This window comes from Arachis ipaensis, chromosome B3 (genome assembly GCF_059453495.1).
Source record: "Arachis ipaensis isolate K30076 ecotype BB chromosome B3, ASM5945349v1, whole genome shotgun sequence".
Lineage (NCBI taxonomy): Eukaryota > Viridiplantae > Streptophyta > Magnoliopsida > Fabales > Fabaceae > Arachis > Arachis ipaensis.
In genome coordinates, this window is record NC_142438.1 from 57,969,297 (window position 1) to 57,975,969 (window position 6,673).

General features: G+C 33.0%; 1 long non-coding RNA gene across 2 annotated transcripts; it reads left to right on the plus strand.

Annotated features, from left to right (window-relative positions):
• The first annotated feature begins 1,268 nt into the window (after positions 1-1,268).
• LOC107630564 (uncharacterized) lies at positions 1,269-6,312 on the plus strand. 2 transcript variants are annotated; one of them, XR_015907010.1, is made up of 3 exons: positions 1,269-1,894; positions 2,022-4,482; positions 5,707-6,312. It is a non-coding gene; the product is annotated as an uncharacterized LOC107630564 (long non-coding RNA). The 2 variants fall into 2 exon arrangements; XR_002359443.2 differs by lacking the exon at positions 5,707-6,312 and having other exon boundaries at positions 2,022-4,631.
• The last annotated feature ends 361 nt before the right edge of the window (positions 6,313-6,673 follow it).

Sequence of the window (6,673 nt, forward strand, 5' to 3'; positions counted from 1 at the left end):
ATGCTAGATTTAATTTACTTTAATTTCATTCAATGTCTTGATGTGTTTGTTAAGTGATTTCGGGCTTAGAAGACAAAGATTGGATTGAAGAAATGAAGAAAAAGCATATAAAAGTGGAGAATTCACGAAGAAATGAAGTTTTGAAAATCTGCCTGGTTGCGCGTATGCATGATCTGAGATTTCGCCATGTTGCGCGTACACATGCCTTCCACGTACGCGTGACACTAAGCACGTGACTCACTTAAAAAAAACGTGATTGGTGATTTTAGACTCCTTCAAGCCTAAATCTAACTCATTTCTGAAGTATTTGAGGCCAAATTCAAGAAGAAACAAGGAGAGAGCAATTAAGTTTAGTTTAGAACATATTTTATGTAACAACCATAGTTTTTGAAAATCAAATAATTAGTTATTTGTAATTTATTATATTTGTTGATAATTTTATTTTAAGAAAATTATTTTACTAAATGGTAATTAAATAAAGTTTCATGATAAAATGAAGTTTAAATTAATTAGAATTTTTATACAATCTTTATTATAATAAATATTTTACATAATTTCAGTAATTAAAAAATAAGAAAGAACTATCTAATTTAATTTAAGTAATTTTTATTATGAATAATTTATGATTTAATTTAAGTTTCTTATTTTCAGAAAATAATCTATTAAAATGATTAAATTGATTTTTATAAATACTTTAAGTTTAAGTCCGTTATAATTAGTTATTTCATATAAATTGAAATTAAAGTTCTGGTGATGGAAAAAAATGGGTATATGATTTAATTAGATAATTGATATTTTAAATTTAAATTATACGGTATGAAATTTGATTAATATGTTTATTTTATAATTTAAATTAGAAATAATTAAATTGAACTTAGTAATATATTGATAAATAATATTCTTAAATATTTTTAAGAGAGTATATTTAATTTTAAAATTACTCTACCCTCCAATTTTATTTTTTTTTAGTGACACCCTCTAATTTTATCTAAAATATCTATTCATATATATTCATAATTTTTTATAAAAATCTTACCTTAACCATAAATTCCTAAATCAAAAATCTTAATTTCCAATTCTCAAATTAAAAAAGACAAATTCTTTAATGCTTATAAATTTAGTGCTGAATTTGTCGAAATTATTTTTAATGGTATATTTTAAATATTTAAAAATTATTTGTTTTTATATTTTTTAAATTAAATATTAATATTTATTTTTTTTAGTAAATTAAGCAACTTCTTATAGGCACCAGCACCATAGCAAATACTATTTGGATAAAAAATAAAAACCCTAACGTAACCTCCTTTTCCCCAACACACGCAGTAGCAGACGTAGAAAGAGAGAGCAGAAAAGGGGAGAAGAGAGATCGGGAAGGGAAAGAGAGAGACCTCGCCCAGCCGCCGTCCAGCTCGCTGCCATCGTCGCGTCTCACTGCCGTGGAGCCCGTCATAAGCGTCGTCGCTGATCTGCCTTGGAGCCACTGTCCTACGCATCCCCGACGAAGAGCAGAGAGAGAGAAGACGCGATGGAGGAGAGGACGCCGCGAGCTTTGTCGCGCCTGGTCACTGTCGAGCTCGCCGTCGAAGATGCCACCAGCGTCACTGTCGAACCCTAGCAATTGCAGCCACGCCCGTGCCAGTCACCGTCGATGCTGTAGCAGAGGAAGAAGGATGCACGAACAGAAGAGGGAGAAGGAAGCTACCAGGCCGTCGCCGTTTCTGCTCGGTTTTGCCGCCGCCGATTGGTTTCACTGCTGTTGAAGAAGAGGACGCGTCCGAGAGAGAGAGAACCAGGAGGAGTGACGCGCGAAGGAGGCTGAGACGGAGAAGGAGGACACACTGTCTCATCGCCGCCGCTGCCGTTGTTTCCATCACCGTCATGCTTCGTAGTCACCGTAGGTTACTCTGCCATTGCTGTTCTATTCTACTTTTCCCTGGTAGCATTAAGTTATGTTCTGTTGCCATTATTTGGTTTGCTGCTGCCTTGATAATAATATGCCTCGTTTTCTTGATCTTCCCTAGCTGCCAATCATTATTGACTCTGTTCGGTATCCCCATCCCTGCCCGGAACTACTGATGTTGCTGTTATCCCGGTTAATGCTACCGCTACTGTTCTGGTTGTATTACTACGACAGTAAGGTTGGGGATTTATTTCAAAATTGACCGTTTTAATTTATGAATGCCAATGAAGTTTAGTGAGTAACTACAAATAATTTATAAATATTTTGTGTCATTGATTGATAGAAATAAGCTTGGTTTGAGGTTGTGAAAATTGGATTATGTTTGGTATTGAAATGATGTTCTAGTGTTTCAATTACTTTATTGAGTTTAGGTTATGATTGTGAATGTAACTGGTTCTGTTGTGAGTGATTAATTAACAAGATTAAATTTGGTTTGAGGCTGCGACTTGTATTGGTTTTTTGATTTTGATGGAATTGCTGAAAATTCTGGTTTTAAGTGACTATGCTGAATTGGTTGAGTTGTGACTATATTCTGATTATTGAGAATGAGTGCTTGCCGTTGATTTTATTTGATTATGCTGAATTGGTTGCCATAGGCTGGTTTGCTTGATGGTTGCGAATGGACTGAAATTCTGATCTTTGATGGATTTATATTGAATTGGTTGTTGATGAGCTGGTTATTCGATATGTTGTAACGGTAGTGGACTTGGTTGGTGACTGGTTGAAAACTGGTTTTGGGAAATTAGTTATGAATTTTTTAAGTTAGACTGGTTTAATTTTAAAGAATGATCGGGTGAAATTCTGATTTTAATTGATGAAAGGATGTTAGTTTGTTAAACTGAATTATGATGAGATGATTATTGAGAATCTGTTGTGATAATTGCTGATAAAAGGATGGTGAATTGTTGAGAAAGAGGGAACCCGTAAGGATGGCTAAGTCCGACTTTTAGGAGAGGTGCTGTTGAAATTTTATAAAATTTGAGGTTTCATTTGAAAAGTCAGTTTAGAAGATTTGGATTTGGAAAATTATGTTATTTGAATTTTATTTAGTTAAGAAAAGAATTAAATTCTTTTGAATTCGATTTTACCAAGGAAATGTTTATATTTCAAGATTGAATTATTTAAGAATGGAATTATATTTTTAGTTTGATTCAATATGAAAAGAGTTATGTTTTGAGTTTGAAATAAAAGATTACCTTTTTAGAAGTTTGGTGAAATAATAATATTTGAATTTGAATAGTAAAGAGAGATGATTTTTGAGTCTTTGGGAAGTTAGTAAACTTGAAAAAGAGTTTTATTTGATTACTTCTAATGAGAGGTTATGTTTTGAAAAGTATTTAACGAATTTAAAATAAATGATTTTCTTGAGTCTTTTGATAGAAAATTAAACTAGAAAATAATTTTAAAGTTGGTTATGTTAAGATTGCTAAAGTAGAGATTATGAAATGATTTGCTTAAGATTTTTATGGACGAATGCCTCAGGAAGTTAAGAAAGGTTTAAGGAAATATGTTAATAATTCAGAGAGAAAAGAGTAATCAGAACAGAGTAAAGAGACAGAAAAAAGAGGTAATTAAGAGAAGAATAAAAGGGTGATGCATAAGCAGTAGTAACAACAAGAATAATATAACAATTAAAGATATGTCTATGAAGAAAGATATCAAGTGATTTGTTTAATTTCTACCACAGAAGAGCAAAGTGATAGTTGTTTAATTTCTGCCACAGAAGAGCAGAGTGATATTTGTTTGATTTCTGCCATAGAAGAGCAGAGTGATATTTGTTTGATTTCTGCCACAGAAGAGTAGAAAATTCTTTGTCTGCCACAGTAGAGCAGATATTGCCTGTTTGTTTGATTTCTGCTATAGTAGAGCAGATACTGCCACAGTAGAGCAGATACTGCCACAGTAGAGCAGAGGTTGCCACAGAAGAGTAGCTATTTATTTGTGAACGGGTTGGAAAATCATATCCGAAATAACGTGGATTCGTGACTGGATAATGTTGGGATGCGGGTAAATAACCAACACATGAGCTCATAGTCTGCTTAGGACAGACATGCATCATAATGTCTGTGCATTTTGCATTTGGTTGTGTTTGCTTGTATTGCTTCTTTGTGATTGTGTTGTTTGTCTTATTGTGACTTGTTTGTGTGTTGAATTGAGTCTTGTGCTAGTAATTTGTGAATGTATTGAGATGATTAATAACTGTTGTGGTGACTGAGAATCAATTATGTGGCTGACAGATATTTAATATGACAAGTTTTGCGATTGAAATCTATTTTGGATTTAGAAATTTAAAGAAAGTAATTAATTATCTAAAGTAAGATTAAAAAGTATTTTCAAAAGTTTGACAAAAATGGTTTTATTAAGTGAAGTTAATTATTTGCATGGTAATCATTACTTTTACGACATTTCCATTCCCTACTGAGAACACGTGGTTTGTTTTCACCCCAAAATCTTCCACCCTTTCAGTGACAGGTTCGAAGACTTAGTTTGAAGCTGCGGGAGATTATAGAATTTATTTATGAGTTAAGTTTCTTTCATAGAATTCCCTCGCCCTTGTTGCTTTAGTTTTAATTTTATACAGAGGGATAGGAGTTGTATCTGAGTTTCATTTAAATTCTCTTGTATAATGTTTATTATTATTAATAATTATATGATTATTATTACTTGGTGATGTTTGATATATGGTTTTTAATAAACAAAAACAAAATTTTTTGGAATTTTCTATAAACCGAAACGCAATATCGAATTAAAGGCTCAATATTAAATAGTTAATAAAGAAAACAGGTTAGTAACGCCTTACTTTTGGTATGATCATGACATACTGGAATTTGGGTCGTTACATTTTAGGTTATATTCTAGATAGAAAAGCTCTCTCTTCTCTCTAGCATTAAGATAGATTTAGGTTAATCTCTCTTAGATTTAGGTTTTATTTCTTGTCTTGATTTAGTTTCATTTGTTTCTCCTTGTTTACTTGTCTTGATTTTCTTAGTTTACATTGTTAATTTCTCTTTTATGTCACTTTTGGCTTATGAACTATTGTTATTTTAATTTCCATTTAATGAAATTTGAAGTTTTTATGTTTATTGATGTTTAATTGAGTTGCTATTATTGTTATCTTGCATTTGGTAGCTTTCAATTTTATTATCATCGCAATTTTACCATGCTTTCATTTTATGCCTTCTTAGTATTTGATAAAATATTTGGTTTGATTTTAGAGTAGATTTTAGCACTATTGGCTTGACATTGAGGACTTAGGTTCTTTGATGTCATTGATGTCCAGTGTGATTGGTAATTTAGGGTTGTTAGTTGGTTTTAGGATCAATTATGTCCACTTGACTTCACCCTCCGATGTTAGAGGATAATTAAGTGGAAACCTTAACCCTTTGTAATTACCATGTTGTGGTCAATGAACTAGATAGGAAACCTTAACTCTTAATCCTTGCCAGGAGTGTCTTTTACATTTATATTATCTTAGTTGTAGCTTTACTTTCTTGCAATTTACCTTTTCCGTTCATCACTCTAAAACCCCCAAAAATATCTCATAACCAATAAGATGCTACTTCCCTCCAATTCTTTTGAGAGACGACCTGATGTTTAAATATTCTCGATTTTTATTAGTTTGACTTAAATGACAAACAAATTAAACTTTGATTAAGAGTTACTGTTGGTTTGGAACTATACTATCAACATAATTATTTTGTGAAAATCCCGAACTGACAATTTTCCTCACGTCACTGTACCACTAGGAGAAATATGCTCAACTGCTGAGGGCCGACCAGAAGCTACGGCAGAAGTCTCGATAGGCTCTATGGTGAAAGGGTCAGAGGAGCGAGTAGAAAGAGACTCCACCGACATATCCAAATCTACTAGAGGAGACTTAGAGATGTAGTCATCAATGACAGGGCCAGGCTCAGGCACCGCCTAATCATCCTACTGTGCCGGAACAGGAATAGGACCTCCATGCATGTGATTAAAAAGGATGATGAACAGAATTGGAATGTAACCAAGATAGGAAAAAGCATAAGGTGCATCAAGATCAGAGAGGGGTGAAGCTAGTGTAACACTCTACCACTTAAAGCTTTACGTCTAGGACGCAAATCAGAGGTGGCAAGGCGCTACGACCTTGAATATATAGAAGGATGCATTATTTTCATGTCCAAAGTATGATACGCCTAAATGCTATACAATCACAAATACAAGTAATAAATATCCAAACGATACAACCTGACCCTCAACCTTTACAAGATTCTTCTTTACCAATACAAGACCAACCAATACAAGTGGTATTAGAGCCTGCCCAAGGGGAAGGTATCTGATAACATTTCTAAAGTATTATAAAGTATTATTTTTTCGGATTTTTACTACAAATTTGTTCTATAAACTAAAATTTTATAGTTAAAACTTTGAAGTAGCAGTGAGAACTGTTAATACGTTGGTCAGCCCAGATCGTAGTCTCGGTTGTAAGTCCTAACTAAGGCAGTGAATCCGTTGGTTACCAAGGGTGGTCCCGTAACTCACGAAGTTCTAACCATAAAATGGCTAGTTTGTTGAGAACGATGAGTAGTTTAAATCTAGGAAAAAATAATTTTTTAGTAATAAAAACAGATAATGATGAAGCATCCACCTCTGGAACTAAGAATGAATTAGAAATAGCTAAGCTAGAAGAAAGTTTTCATAATTGGAATATACCTATAATAGATAAAGATAAAGTAT